Source organism: Thunnus thynnus, chromosome 6 (assembly GCF_963924715.1).
Source record: "Thunnus thynnus chromosome 6, fThuThy2.1, whole genome shotgun sequence".
NCBI lineage: Eukaryota > Metazoa > Chordata > Actinopteri > Scombriformes > Scombridae > Thunnus > Thunnus thynnus.
Window position 1 is genome coordinate 20704277 of NC_089522.1, and position 16890 is coordinate 20721166.

General features: G+C 40.7%; 2 protein-coding genes across 4 annotated transcripts in view; one reads left to right on the forward strand and one right to left on the reverse strand.

Moving 5' to 3' along the window:
• The window catches only part of LOC137184637 (uncharacterized), a 36368-nt gene extending 23677 nt beyond the window's left edge, over window positions 1–12691 (reverse strand). The window contains exon 1 of one of the 3 annotated variants that reach the window (XM_067592492.1): window positions 12333–12691. The gene's annotated coding sequence lies outside the window, so the exon portion shown is untranslated. Of the gene's footprint in view, window positions 1–12328 lie in introns of all 3 variants that reach the window. The other 2 variants (XM_067592498.1, XM_067592493.1) reach the window with 2 other exon arrangements.
• Window positions 12692–13252: 561 nt separating this feature from the next.
• nkain4 (sodium/potassium transporting ATPase interacting 4) overlaps window positions 13253–16890 on the forward strand; it is a 55192-nt gene continuing 51554 nt past the window's right edge. Inside the window, exon 1 of the mRNA XM_067592499.1 lies at window positions 13253–13333. The gene's annotated coding sequence lies outside the window, so the exon portion shown is untranslated. The remainder of the gene's footprint in view (window positions 13334–16890) is intronic.

The window sequence follows — 16890 nt, forward strand, 5'->3', positions numbered from 1 at the left end:
CTCTTATGAGAAATCTTCCGGCACATGCATAACACACTGTTTTTCTTGTCATTTTTTTCTTTGTCTCAACAAAAGTGCAGAAAGACAAAACAAAAACGAAAGGGGAGAGAAAAAGCACGGTATTTGGCTAAGTAGGTGACGTGGGAGGTTTAAAACCCACAACATGCTGGCTGTATTGCATGATATTGGGTTTGTGGGTAGACGTCAACTCAGCCACAGGCCTTTACACGGTATAGTCCTAAGGCCATGGTTCAGTGTGTGCTACTTAAGGGTGTGCCATATCCATAGACTGTAAAAAATAATGGACATAGCCACCATGACGTCACCCATTGGTTTGTGGACTCCCTTTTGGAGTCTTGAGTTTGCCTTTTGATCGTCGCCATCTTGGATTTTTGGAGCCAGAAGTGACCATATTTGGACGAGAGGGTGGAGCTGACCCTAATGCTAGCAGCTAGCTTGGTTAGCATGTTGCATTTACAGTCTATGGTTAAATGTGATAATGCTAATGCTAATTTTCTCTAGCAAAAAACAGGCTTAAAATCATTAAAACAAAATGTACTTACCAGAAAAAAAACTGAATATCTCTCTCCTTAAAGGGTCTTTCAGAACAACCAAAGGCTGGACAAGACTTTTTTAGGTGACCAAAATTAGTTACAATTAACTTTCATGAATGCTATGGCTACACCTATACTGTGAATCTGGGGTTACGCCATGGTTATGTTACCTCACCAACATTGTGGTAGCAGCTCTCACTCAAAGTGGCCACGCCCTGAATAGTGCATAATAAAATTTAAACGGGTGAGTTATATAAAAATTCACTCCTCATACAGTTGTCATGAAATGGGCATGAGTCATGAGTTGGGCATTTTAACATGGGGGTCTGTGAGGTTTGACTCACTTTTGGAGCCAGCCTCAAGTGGCCATTTGGGGAACTGCAGTATTTGGCACTTCCGTGTTGGCTTAATTTTTCAGCCCTGGAGGTTGCTGCTTGGCCATATCATACTGTTCACGATAACACCGGTATAATTTTTAATATGGTAAAAAAAATTAATATCGTGAAAACAATATTCCGACTTGTTGACGTAATGACGTCATACCATTACAAAGAGCAACAACAAGCATGGCTGAAGGCAAAAGTAACATCACTATCGGCTCCATGGAGTCAGTTCCAAAAAGGGGAGCGACTACAGTAGTGAGGAAATGCTTTGGTTACAAAAGATCAGATGTACATCGATTCACAGTAATATGTAAGAAGTGCAAGAAGACTGTGGCAACAAAAGGGGCAATACAACAAACTCATTTCACCACCTCAAGCAGGCGCACCCTGCTGAGTATGAGGAAAGCCAAAAGGAGTTCAACAGCTATTTTGAGTTCTAAACCAAGCAGACATTGTTTACAAATTAAAGAACTGAGAGATAATTCTAGTTTTTACTGAATATTGGAAGGCAAACTGTTACAGTTATGCTGACATACAAAACTATAACCCTTATTTTGTTGCAATTGTATGTTGTTGAAATTAATAATAAAATATTTTTCAGTATTTTGTCATATCGTCAAGAATATCATTATCGCAGAAACTACCTGAAATATCGTGATATTATTTTAGGGCCAAGTAGCCCTAGTGCTACTATGAGTCCACAAACAGCTGCTGAATGCTGCCCCTAGAGCACATTTACCAACCCTGACACCATATGGAGTCCTTGGAGGTCCTGAGCAAACACATTGCTCACACATAGCCTATAGACACACACACATGTACACATATGCGCATGTTATGACAATTACAGACACAATGACAAATCACACACAAATTATTAGACATATGATAAAAAGAAAAACAAATGAAACCTAGTTACATACACACACACAGATACACACATTTTCCAAATATTTTTTATATATCTGCATATTTTGCACATTGGCCGCACCTTGTGACATCAATCTTTGATGTAAAAACAAGTAAAGTCGTGCACATTTAGGGCAGACACATAACTCTGTGTCAGTGGCAGCCTATCTCTGCTTGTGCCCGCTACCCTTATTTCCCTGAGGACGACTCCAGAGAGCCAATTGGAGCAGTTACACATGTCGACACTTCCATGCAAGCATTTACCACAGCACCCGCCCAGTGGCTCTTTTCATCAACTTTACACTCTGTAACACACACACACACATATACTGTATGTACATGCAGTAAATTCACAGAAACACAATGACACGTGTGCACAGATAAACTTAGCTATCTCATTTTGACAGATGACCAACACACACACATTCATACACACTTTCCTCCACTTTAATCCTTAGGGCAGGCAGAATCTATGAGTGATTTATTTTAAACCATTCCCCTGGGGTTTTACAGGATTGAGCCGGTACTCAATCTGATCACAGCACTGACTTTCCACGTCAGCAAATTTATGAATGTACCCCCTTAGCCAGAGATTGTTTGGGTGTGCATGTGTGTTTGCAAGCAGGCTAATGAGGGATAGAGCAAGAGGCTGGAAGTAGAGATGTGGGGAGAGGAGGTAGGGCACATACAGGAACATGCGCTGTGATGAGTGTATACTGTAAGTTATCATACTGTCTGCAGCACACAACCCCCATGGTTTTGGGTGAGTCACTTTCTGCACTTGTAAGCTCGCTTTCAACCTCACATGCCCCGATATGCAACACAGTTTCTGTTAGTGTGTGTTTGATTGTGCAAATGAAAAAAAAAAAAAAGCACAGCATGAACATCAAATGCCCTGTAAAAGCTACGCTCTGACACAACAAAACCAAAGTGCGACACACCCCTCAACCGTCACGCTACCATCTCCCATTCAGTGCCCAGTGCTAAGTACCATCCAGATGACTGTGTCTAATTTTCACTGGATATTCCATTTCCATTTGAAAGGTGGTTAGTGCCCATTGAGCAGTGTTATCATGGCTGTGCAGACATAGAGAGGCTCCCCCTGCTCCTCCCAGCCTCAGACGGAGAAGCCATCGATTTGATTCAGTCTTAAAAGCCAGGTCAGCCTCGACAATGGCGGCTTATGGAAAAGCCATTACCTCAGGTGAATTCTGAAATGTTAACCTACATGCATGTTTTGCGATCAATCTCCCTCCCTCCCTCCCTCCCTCCCTGTCTGACTATCCTACACAGCATCGCAGATGAAGAGGAGACTGGAGAGAGAGCTCTGTGGGTTGCTTCTCAATGGAGTATGCAGGCTCCTCTCTAGGTGAGTCATGCTGCCTTTCTTTACACTTCTTGTCCAAGGCCACCTACCTTACACCTCCACTCCAGCACAGCTATTGCCAAGTTACTATGCCTGCTCATCCATTACACTACTCACAGCCTCTGACACTGTCGAAAAGTCACAGATGACTAATCGGATCCAGCTGAAATGCCTGCTGCTACACTGAAAATATGTGATGTTTAAGGCTGAGAGCCATACACAATATGGCTTATATACAGTATATTAGTTAACTATTATGTCATTTGCATAGTTGAGTGGTGTTAGATTATAAGAATGGCATGCTGTGTCTCTGTCTGTGCTGCTATTTCTGGTTAACGATGGCAGTAATCCAGTTGAAAACTATTCAAAGCAGAGCCACTAAGCAGGGAAAGAGGCACTTTTAATCAGGTAATGTAATAGCTAATCATTAAATCAGTGGCTAGCTGTTCAGACAACACGTAAAGTTACATGAGATTTTGGGCTGCAACTAACAATTATTTTCATCTGTTGTTTATTTTCTTGATTAATCGATTAGTCATTTGGTCTTTAAAATGTCAGAAAATGGTGAAAAATGTTTCCCAAAGCCCAAAGTGACGTCCTTTAATGTTGTCTTTTGTCCAAGCAAACAACCCAAAGATATTTAGTTTACTAAATTTAGTTTTCATAGAAGACTAAAGAAATCAGAAAATATGATGATGATATGATGAATTTGTATTATATTATATTCATTTGAGAGGCTGGAACTAGAGAACTTTTTACATTTTGTTCTTGAAAAATGACTGTATACATAATCTGTATACAGGACTAAAGTTAGTTGTGCTAGCCATCTGGTTATATCAGTAAGTGAGTTTTCTTCATAGCTGATGAGAAACATCACAAGAATAACTTGGGCTGCTGTAGAGAAAAACAATGTTCAAAATCTTTCAACTTGAGCGTGAGTGCAGTGAAATACTTCTTTAGACAAGATGAATCTACTGCACAGCAATCACTGGCTTCTTTCAAACTGGCAAAATGTAAAACATGCCACATTCAATAAAAGTCCTATTTCTGAGCTAATCCAGTGTTTTGAGTTCTATAAGGGAAACTTGAAAGGAGCAACATAAGATTACAATACATTAATATTTTACAGACATTGCTGCTCAGTATGGGGGAAGCAAATGATATCAGTAGTGATTTCACTTGGTGTTTGACCTGCTGGCCTTGCATGTTTGCTGTCAATGAGATGTGTGTGTGTGTGTGTGTGTGTGTGATAGTGTGAATCGGGTTAATATAGTGCAGGGGTTCTGCTAATTGGGTTAGCGCACGGCTTGGTTAATTGGGTTAGCAGAGATTCCATGACAGCTATCACGCCGACAGACCCAGTCTGCTATTGATCAGATGGGTGAATGAAAGGGACCAACACAGCAGGTGCTTTCATTAAACAAGCGCAAGCACATGCAAACACATTGTACTGCACGTACACACACACACACACACACACACACAAATGTGTCAAATTACACTGGAACTGCATCGGCTTGAGTCTGACAGAGGTAGGGTAGAGGTGTATAGATCCCATCAAATAAAAATACCAAAGTGCTGACGGGTATTCTCAACCACAAAAATGGTCGAAAATGACTAAATAAATATGGATTTGTATGTGTGTGTGTGTATGTGTGTGTGTGTGTGTGTGTGTGTGTGTGTGTGTTTGCATGAACGAGAGAAATACGTGTGTGAGGGAGAAAAAGACAGAGACCACTTGGGACCTCGGCTCTCTTTCATGTGGAGGTGAATACATAAATAATAAAATTAAATCATCAAAAACAGACCAAAATAGTTGCAGCCTTTCTCTCAATAATACACACACACACACACATTCTTCAAAGTTAAATTAGTTGGTTCTTAAAATTTGATAATCTATATATTAAAATGTCAAAATGACGCACAATTTACACAAGATTAAAATAATCTATGTATAGAGATAACAGTCTTCTTGATTAAAAATGTAATTTTACAATAAAATGTCAGTGATGTGTTTGTGTATCTCCAGGCTTTGATGTGCTGCTTGCTTCCGTAGCTACCCATTATCTGATGGTAGCTAGGTGCAATCTGCAAGGTGTCAGGGGAGAGAAGCACTAGGCTAAATAAAGATATTTTCAAGGTTTTCAGGCACCAAGAAATCTCAACCCCAGTTGTGTCATTTCACTTCCTCGCTTAACACAATCTGCTGCCTCCTAAAATAGCTCAGTGTTTCTCTGAAGCCGGGCTCTTGACTTAACACCAAGTTAGACAGATAGGATGCGTGCAGCAAAAATAAAAAAATAAAAAAAAAAGGCTATGTCAATGCATAAACCACAACATCCTCGCTGCGACATGCACACAAAACCCACTGCAAGATCTGGAGGTTCACTTTGTGTGATCCTGCTACGTACTATGAGATACGTATACACATACATTTGACTGCTATGGTTTCAATATAGGAAGATCACAGAGCTGGGAAAGTGTGTTTAACATCTAGCCTCGTGACAAAAGTCTATGACCTTTATTTCACTCTTGAAAAACTGAACAGTATAACTGACCTCACGGAGAAAAATGTCGAGTCTGACGCAAGTACTCATGTAAAGAGATTTCTCCAAATCTTGACAGTTGTTCAATACCAAAAAAACATCATCTAAATGGATTAGCCCTCTCCTGCTGATGTTTTGATTTGCTGTGAACTATTCTTTAGAGCCGAAGGCAGCCTCTGGAGTGGAGTTCAGCTGATGTGATCTCTCTCTCTACAAGCCACTCTTATTAAGCAGCACCACTAAAAGCCTGAGGATTCTCTTACTAAACCAATCAATAAAGGATCTGCCTTGCCACAGTCCCGAGAGTCCCCGGCTCCACCCTTAATTCTTCCTCTAGCTTCCACTGTCCCAACAGTCTCGCTCATTCATGGTAAGCATGGGAGGGTGAAGTGGGGGGAAAGCGCTACTGTGCATATGTGTGTGTACGCATAGACCCCAAGACCGATCTGATACCGCATGCATCGCTATCTCGAAACCTCAGGAGGTAAAACAGGTGAAAACGGTCCTCTGAGGAAAAGCTGAGGAGCAAACCGCCTGTTAATGAATAAATAAACACACAAGTCAGCATGAATGCCCCGCTGTCCTCGCGCTCTTCCAGTGCAGAGGCTGATCTTCCATCGCTAACACCTGTGTGACTGTCAGAGGAATCAATAAACAGCTACTGTTGCAAAGGTGAACTCGCCCACCGGCAGCCGCACACTGGCTGTCTGTGTCTTGAACAGGAAGAGACATTTATAGCGGAGGGACACTCCTCATATTCATGTTATTACCATAATTGTGTTGCAAATTAGGGAAAAACATACAAATAAATACATACTAATATGCAAATAAAGACAGATGGCTGAGTGGGGCGTAGAAACACACTCACATACTTGCACAAACACATATGCTACACACATTATATCCTGTTAATATATATTAAGTCACAACAGATACTGCATTAGAATGTTTACTGAGGCAACAGCATACATTAGTCTGTTTATTTCTGTTACAGTTATCCTTCCTCTACCTGATATATTCACTCACAAGATGGTCCTCATACCTCAGTGTAGCTGCCGCATATGTTAAGATTACATCATTAAATGATCTCGATCTAATGACGCAACAGGCCCATTTCTAACTGCAGACGTGTTTGCTACTTTATGGTAGAAGTTTTTTTCTTGCCTTGTGAGCTGCTGATCTGGTTTGTTGCCGCCGTGTGTATTTTCATGGAAGCTGATATTAAATTTCTCTGGGTAGAAGTGCGAAGCAAAGTCTAAAGAACCACACCTGTAGCCAGCAAATCACTGTTTTGAAGCTCAGCATAAATCAAGAGCATTAAAAAGCGGTTATGTAACACTCCTCCCTTTCCAGCAAGAGCAGGCGATATTTTTTTATGTTAAAATGCACCTAACAGCACGGAAAAAACAAAGTAGAAGTGTGGAAGAGAGGGAGCATCCCCGTCCTCGTTAATGAGACCCAGGTGATTCGCTCTGTTTGCGCAGATTAAACTGTTGTTGGTATAAACACTTCTCCGCCCACAAAAAGTGACAAACTCAAACTTTAAGTCTGTTTCGTCAGCGATACACACAGAGTTCCCTGCTGTACTTTAGCTGTGAGGCCTGAACGCAGAGTGGAACAGTCCGACAGCCGACGGCAGAAACAGTGCCGAAGAAGGTCACGCTGAGTCAAGTTTCCTTAGGTCGCTTAAAAATTGTGTCTTTGCAAACTCACAAATGTCTCTGCGGTATCTCTGTCTAAACGTAGTAGATCTCCGTGTACTTTAGACTGACTTTTTTACACGTGGGAACCACACTGAATATTTTTGAAACCACAGGTAGAAGATAAACGGAAAGGGACGTAGCTGATAGTGTCTGAGATAAGCCATTACTGAAAAGCCACACTTGCATATTTAAAAGAAGTTCACTAGGCTAAATAATATATCAATAGAGAGAAACAAATAAGCGTAATAAGTGGTTTTCATTAACTAAAATGATTGCTGAGTTGGGAGTGAGATCACATTAGATTACCTGATGAGGACCTGCGGGTCTGTTATTTCATTAAACAATGCAGAATAAAGTTTGGTGTAAAAATTGTAGCTTAAAAAAAATAAAAGGCAACGCAAGTTGGCACGAGCTTCAAGGGAAGAGGATGTTATCTCTGAGCTCACGTGCTCGGCTGCTAAAGGGGAACAGAGAATGCAGTACATTATCTACATGTAATAATGGAGCTGCGGTATTCAGAGCGAGCACTTTATTACATGTTCATGTGTTATGATTTTATCACATTAGACATTATGGGGAGTTAACAGCATATGTATGTAAATCACTGCTTTGTTGTTGCTGTTTTATTTATTGTGCTTGCTCTTGTATATGGTCGTGTACAGGGACATTATGCTGTAATGCTGCTGAGACATGAATCAATACTTATGAATTACAGTGCTCCCACTCTAATGGGCGAGCTACTCCCAATACGGTACCAAGCCTGAAATGTATTTAGTGCACACTGACATGACGGATACTAAACTACCCATGTACTCAACAATATATGGTGAGGATTCTGTATAATTGTGTGTTCAATGTATGGATTGAAAAATCATGTGACACAAAGACTGGTGTGAATTTTGAGATGTCATGTACTGTGAAAAGATGAAGGTCTGACTGGTCGGTGTACTTTTTCTTTCTATGTTTTAAGGGAGAGTATCACCAATGCACTGGACCATATATTTGTTCACCACTGGATTAAGCAGAAATAAAACTATTGCAACTGTGAAGATTTGCTGCTTTTCTTAATCATATATGACAGTAAATTGAATATCTTTAGGTTTTGGACTGTTGGTCAGACAAAACGAGCATATTGAAGACATCACCGCGGGCTTAGAGAAATTGTGAATGGCATTTTTTTCTCCACTAATGATCAATCAAAAAAGTAACCGGCAGATTAATCGATAATGAAAAAGACAATTCCTTCTGTTCATTTTCTTGCTGCTTGCCATCCCTCGCAGACACATTCTCAAAGTTCTTTCTTTCTTTCTTCAGGGCCCACTTCCTTTTTTTCCTCCTTTGGTCTGTGCAATGCTTCTTATTGCCCTATACACAGTATTAATAATTGAGAGCATTTTATGCAGACAGTGAGTTTTGGTGCCCTGAGCCCTTTGGTCACGGATCCATGGCACTAATGCTGGGTGGCAGGCCAGTTTGAGGCCCCGTACTCCAAGTCCAGGCTAGGGCACATCTGTCTGGCTGACTGGCCAATCTACGGCCCCCCAATCCCTGAGCTATTATGCACACAGCTGACATGCACGCATGCACGTGCGCATTCACACTTTCAGGATTCACGGACCATTTACTCTCTGATCTGTAGAGCTCACATCACACTTTTGCACCTTTTACAAACAACCCAAAGGCTATAGACAATGACTGACGTTTTCCAATCCCTCAATAACTGTGAGCCGCTTTGTTCTCATAGGAACATTATCATTCTTACTCACTCACACCATCATACGCAACTATACCCTCTATAATGCAAGTGAGAAGTGGTAGTTTGTATGAGAGAGAATTGTATTGTTTATAAGACAGGATGATGGTATGTGAGAGAGATTGAAAAATATGTCTGACAGAACTGAAAGCGTGTGTGTGAAGACTATAATTGTGTGTGTGTGTGTGAGAGAGGATGATAACCTAGGAGACAGAGCGAAAGATTGTGTGTGAGAAAGAATGACGGATGGGAAATAGTGATGTTTCAGAGAGTTTTAATTTGAGAAAGAATGTCGTTTCATTGAACAGGAAGGCAACTGAAATGATAAGCTCCTGACTGCCTCACAGACATCTTGGAAACAAAGCGTGTTCTTACCCAGTGGCTTTGCTAGCAATGTTTAGGCTTCAAGGAGAATTTAAATCGAGGCACAGATGATATAAGGACAACTTTAAAAGTTTTGTCAGAACAACAGCAAGGTCACTTTGATTTATATGATTATTTACCATTTCTTCTTCTTGGTTTAAAGGGCTGTAGGCCAGGAACTGAAAATGTTTTCAGTTCCTGGATGGCTCCTGGATTTCTCGTATATATATATTTACACATCAGTGTGCTTTACTCACACTTCCTTCATCAATCTCATATAATTGTACCTTGCAGTACAGTCTTACTTTATTTTATACTTTATTTATTTCTAAATTTGACCACTGTGTTTGTGGAGTGTGTATGTACTCACCCTAAACAGCAAGTGTTATATTTGTACATTTGCTAGCTAGTGTACTATGTATGAGACTGTTGGTATGTTTGTGTGACAACTCAGACTCAATCCAACCTCAAAATGTACCAGAAATCACAATTCTTTCTATTATTTTCCTCAGAGTCATACATAATAATAAGTATTAAATGAATAAGTATGAATTTTATGCTAAATTTGAAACATTTTCAGCTCGCCGTCTCTAAAATTTGCATTCAGTATGAACACTTTGACACTTAAAAGTATAGTTGTGTGTGTAAGAGACAATAGTTCTGTGTGTAGGTCACTGTGTTGGTGTATAGAAGAGGCTTCAGGCTATTTGCATGTGCTCGGAGGATTAGTAGCATATGTAGATTATGATTGACTAGATGTGAGTACAAGAAATTATGATTGTGGATGTAAGAAGGTGTCTGTGAAGTATAGAGATGCTGCGTGTAGGCAGGTATGATTTATGACCTAAAAAGCCACTCATAAATATTGCTCCTTAGGCACATGTCTGCACATGTGTTTATGACAGAGAGAGTATATATATATATATGTATGCATGCAGGCATTGGAGACAAAAGGGAGATAGACAGAGTACTGAAGTCACGGTGCAGGTGTGCAAGTGTGCAAGAGAGCCCAAGAGAGTGTGTTCATTTCTACGAAATGAAGGTAGGGAGGGATGATGGGATGGAGTGTGGATGGGAGGGGAGGGAGGAGGAGGAGCGCTCCAGTCCTGTCGCCTTGGGTGCATCAGCAGCAGGAATTGTTCTCTGCCCTGTGGGGGCCATCTGACTGTTCTGTCACCCTCCACAGAAGGCTGACTCTGCCTTAAAGTGCTCGGCCCCACGCCTGCAGTTCGACAAGCTTGATGTTTAATACATACACGGGGAGAATATTGAGAACGCCTCGGGAGAAATGCAGCACACAGGCTGTAAGGGAGTTTTTGTCAGTTTGTAGAACAACCAAGAATAGAGGAGCTCCTGTGCAAAGTGTGCGTGGGCAGACTGTGAACATAATTGCTCGGGATTTGAACCAGAGCTGGAGCTCCATCGCAAATTTGAAACACACAAGATCCAGGAGTTAAGCGCCTCTCAACAGAACGCACTTGTAGTAAGTGCAGCTTCATACTGGTGATTGTGTAATAGCTGTAAACGTCACATTCATACATGACGCCTCCTTTAAAATAAACAGTCATGAACTTCACACGTAAGCTGAAATTCTTCTCCCAAAGTGCTCCTGCGCCTCTGCGATCAGCACCAGTGCGTAATTCAGGGCATCACTCCTCAATAAGGCCCGGAGAACGGGCCTCAGGGGTGACCCTCCTGCTTAAGTCAACACAATGAGTGTAATGAGGTGAAATACACACACACACACACACACACAGGCACACACGCGCACACGCACACTGGAGATGGGAACCCTTGCTGCATAGTAAGTGCATTTCATTCATCTACATGCACTGAGCCTGCTGTGGAAGTTCTACTCACACCCACACCCACACATTCAGCAGCACAGCCAGCATTTCACTCTATAGCTTATTACAGGTGAAAGAATCATAATACATGGAATCTGACATATGTAGTCATGGGAAAAGATTAATAATGATTTCTTTATCACTCAGGAATGTTGTCATTTCCAGGTAGACATCATTGTAAGCCAATCATGTATCTTAAAGAACAGAGTGTGTGTGTTTTTTTTGTGAAAAATATCCTTCAACTCACTGATTAATGCTGAAGATTAAACATGAAATTGATTTTAACAGCCACTGTTTCCGCCTGACATGTCCACGTCTCCTCTTGTGCTCCTAACAGTCACTGAGTTCTTCAGTTCTGAGTCCATAATTAATCGACCCTGCTGTGTAAGTAGGACTGGTGCCTTTCTCTTTATCATCGCATACAGCAACCCACGCCCTCCGGGCCATCAGCGGATTAATGATGAGTGTCTGTGATTGGAGAGCCCCAAACAAAGGCTTTATTAATTAGGCTCACACCGACACTGTGCAACACATGTTCACTTTAATCAAAACTTTAAAAAAGGGACATGATCGACCCCCCTGATCACTCACTGTAATGCACTGCATGATATTAAACCTTGATGCGTGCATGCATTAAGTTAGGGGTGTGTGCAAGGGGAGGAGGGGAGATGGGTGCAAAGTGCACCATTTTCAAATTGCAACTTTCACACATCGCTGACCAACCGGTTATGCTGCACTTTACTAAGAAGCCTATGAATGATTGATCAGACAGGTGGGATCGAGTAGGGAATAATTCAGAGGCGTTAAAGAGGGGACAGGGACGCGGAACTGTCCAAAACTGTCCAGATGTCATCAAAGTGGAACCAAAAACGAAGGACACGGAGATCGGGTGAATTGTACTCACTCACCCCCCGGTGCGTTAGAGGAGCATCCCGGTGTCTCACGGCCAGCTCTTCGGATGAGTTCTCCTGGGACAGCGCGCCTTGATCCTCACTATCATTCTTTGCAACAAAAAAAAGCTCCAGCCTCCTCACAGCCTCCCGTTACTCTTCTTCTTTGACATCACAGTGAATCTGGGCTTTAATTGTTGTTTCAGGGTTACAGTCGTCCGTCTCTCAGCATGTAGAGCAGAAGTGACAGCAGCGGATTCCTATTTGAGGGGATGCTGACGCGCAACCGGAGGGGCTCGCCTCCTGCCTCTCTCATCTGGCTCCATCAGCGAGGCAGCACCATGTGACTGAAACCACTGTCAACACACGCACAACAACACGTTTAGTTTCCGGTTAAAGCTTTCAAAATCATACGTGATTGACAAACGCGAGGCAAAGTTGTAGCTGTTGGTCCAAAAGTCTGGAAGAATTAAAATAATAAACAAGAAGAAATAAAATAATAAAACATGTAATCTAGAAATGTTATATAATAATTAATAATGTAATTATTAAATATATATAAAATTATATTAATCACATATGTATAAATATCAAATATTATATACTATGAGTACATCAAATATATAACATTATGATAATTATATATAAATAATAAACAATACATGAGAGAATACAACTTAAAGGGAAACCGGTATTTTTCAACTTGGACCCTATTTTCCCATCTCTTTGGTGACTAATGGGGACTGTTTGTCATTGTGTTTAACCAAGTCTAGCTTCAGGGAGAAGTCTCGTTCTGAAATAGGAAGTTTTGCTTTCAAAATCAGCTAAATATTCAGCAAAGGCTTTGAAAATCTTTTAGATAACATTACGCTACGCTTTTTGAACTCCAACCAAACTCCTCCCGGAACTCCTATTCTCTAACTCTGTCATGGCTGAAGAATGTTTAGCTGATTTCGACAACTCTCGCGATACTTCTCATTGAGAAGACACAATAACAAACAAACCGGTTCAAGTCAAAGGTAAAGAAAAAAGTTTTATTTCTTTGTATCGTCCTTTCCATGAAGTTGTCAGATACTTACAATAATCTGAGCCTGTCAGTGGCAAAACAAGCACTTTTGGTGGACACACATTGACGATGCGCTATTGCCCCGTCTGATTACACTGCAGCCCATGTCACGGCTACCAGCTGCAGTGTCCTCGCCCAATACTGGACCAGTTACAAAAATTGTTGTCCCCATTAGTCACTTAGACACAAAAAAAACGAAAACTATTGTCCAACTTGAAAAATACCGACGTTTCCCTTTAAAGGAGGACCCGAAATTAAGCACAACCCTGAACTAGCATTTAAAAAATGTAAATGACAGTTTACCTTCATTTTTTGTTTCCACCAATGTTAAATATTTTCCGATATTTAATAGTATGTATAAGCTATGTGTATAATAATAGATCATAAAAGATCAATGAGACTTTCAATGCAATGAACTTAGTTCTCAGTAACGGCTAAGGCAAGCTAACTGTATGCTAACGTTAACCAGGTATAATTGGTTATGTCTGAAGTGTCCATCGAACAACTAAAATGATTAAAATTAGAAATATATTATAATTTTAATATCCAGGATATTTTATATATTACATATTACAAGGATACTTATTATATTTAGTATTAGGCCTGCATTAGGCTGTCTTGCTCAAACCTGTGCCTAGATGAAGTCTTGAACTAGTAGCAGAGACAAAGCAATGTTCAAACCAGCATCAATGTAAAGTTCAAGTTTGAAATGAACCAAGGAGGCTTGAAATGAAATTTTTGATATGAAAAACACATTGTTTTGCACTTTTAAAAAGTTTTCCTTCTTGGCAATGTCACCGTGTTTAATAGCTTTGATGAAGTCTGGATTTTAACAGTAGGTTTTTCCGTCTGTCAGTGACCTTTCTGGACATGGGGCAGAGTTACCCGATTGACAAATAGCATACCCAGATCTGCCTGATCCTCCCATCTCCTTTGGTTCAGATAACGAAGTACAGACAGTGAAGGATCAAACTCTTTCTCCCCTATCTAGTTCATGCATCTAGACCAAAGACTGGACACTATTTTGCAGTCAGGCGTATTTGTAGCAAGGAACGTCAAATTAATCATAGTTTTTAATTTGAAAGAAATCACTTGACATCCTGTATGTGTCACGCTTGTGTCTGGCTTGACGCAGCTATGAAGGCATCCATTCAATTAAAATCGACCTCACAGACTAGCGCCTCTAAGCGGCCAGCGTCAGAATAACATCAACTGCCAAAAAAATGATTGTGGGGACTAGTATTTCCTCAGCAAGCATAATCTCATTATAAATTATTGACATGCTCCTCATAATAGCCTCTGTATTTATTCTTCATTGTGTCTGGAATTTTCTTCATGGCCAAATAGTGAAGAAAAATCAGATGAGACTCTGCCTCCGAGGGCACATGCGTAATCTTAAACTTTTATGAGCATGGGCCTAAATAAAGAAAGCATTCATATGCTTGTTGGACAGCCAGTGGTGGCTGTAATTTGCAGCTATGTAGGCTAGTTTGTGTTGATAGATGTCCTTGTAGAGCTGAAAGGAGCAGCTCATGAGGATCAGTAGCCAGATGGGTAAAAGTTCTTTTAGATATGCGGGTGCCCAGGATTGAAACAAGGTTCCTAATAGCATTAAACAGACTACAAACCCAGTCACATTTAAGGCAAAAAACTGGCTTTTAGATAATGTACCCTTGTGTAGGCAGGATAGTATGTAGCTCATTTAATGGACAGGTTTTAGTATAATAAGAAGGGTGCCTTTTAATGCCCAATGTGAATATTTTCTGTATAATAATGTCTTTTGTGCTTTTATATGCCGCTAACACCATACTCCACCATCTCCAAGCGCACGTACGTGCACACACATGCATACACCCCCATGACATCTAACTACAACAAGGACCACAATGGAAGTCCTGTGTTATCCTTGATGTTCTTTTAACTCTTTTATCCTTGATGCAACCATGTAATCTGTCCCTTTTAAAGTGAATTGTCGAATGAATAATATTTTGCTAATGATTTAAGGTGAGTTTATGGTGAACTGTTTGGCATAGTGAGAGTCCTGTGCTGTTTCTGTTGCCCACACTAGTTCCCTGGGTGACATACAGTATTTCAGCCTGAATAATGGCATCATTTATAAGCCTGTGGTGTAAGCAAACTAGTATTGTACCACAATAATTTTGGAAAAATCAAATCATTCAGGCTCCTGTAAGTGTAGGAAAGGGTAGGGGGGTGGGATTGATTTTGCTCTCAGGTCTCCTTCAGCCTCAGAAATTATGAATTTGCTGTTAGATAATAGTGAAACAGAGTGAGTTTCCTACATGGGGGATTTTTGCTGGTATGTTTGAGCGCCAAAACGTGAGAGAAGAGAAACACAGAGGCCATAAGAGAAACAGAGAGAAAGAAAGAGAGAGTGGGAACTAGAAGCGACAGCCTAAGACGCTTTCAAAGAGAGAAAAGCCTTGTCCTTTTGAGGTCTTTTTTCTATTGTTGTCCACTACGAGCCAGACTCTTGGGTCTCCTCCACAATGCAGGTCCCCACAGAGCAGCGCACCACTGGCTGTCCTGTCACTTCACATTAGTGTCTTTGTGGAGAACAGCAGCCCCTGAGGGCCTGGACACACTTGTCATGAAAGAAATGTTCTGGACACACACATACACATACACACGCGTAGACACACACACACACACACACACACAAAAGTGAGTTGATAAGGAGGTGTTGGGCAAAATGGGAACACAAGGAGAACCTCCATCAATGCTTCTAATAGAACTATAACAGTGACCTTATTTTAGCCTCGGCTTTCCTCTCTCAGTCTTACTCACTACCAACCACCCACCCACCCACATGACACACATTCGGAAAACATGCTCTCATAAGAAATGCAGCTGTGAATGAGTGAGCTTCATGCATGCAAGAGTTGCAGGACAGTCACAAATGTATTCTACTAGTAGCTCTTGTGCTTGCTTGCTTGATGTGTAACAGTAAAACAAGACATCTGTTACAAGCAAATTGGTTAATCCTGCTGACTACGCACAATAAACTAGTTCCCACATTTGACCTGCTTCAACATGTTAGACCAGCTGGTACAAACGTGGCTTGTGTAGCCAAGTCTTATCAAAATCCACATAATTTTATTGTAAAGATTTAAACGTTTCCAAAGATTGCAAATACAACAGCTTGAATTTGGGGTACAATGTGTATAATATGACTCACCTGATATCTAGAATATGTTATTGTAATTGGGTAGCTGTAGAAACATGATGTTCTAGATTATTATTATTATTATCTGGAGTATTTCGCACAGTATAAGCATCACATGGCTTTAATGAATTGTTGAAACCAGCTGAAAGAGATTATGTTTGACCTTAAAAATATTACTTTGACAAAACAATCCTAACTCAAAGTCTATTTAGTACCTTTTTTTCTGAAGCTTTTAACTGTATCACACAGTCTTCATTATAGTTTTTTGACATGTAAGCTCAGTATTTGTCATGATTTCTTCCATAGCATCCTTCTCATCCTTGTTG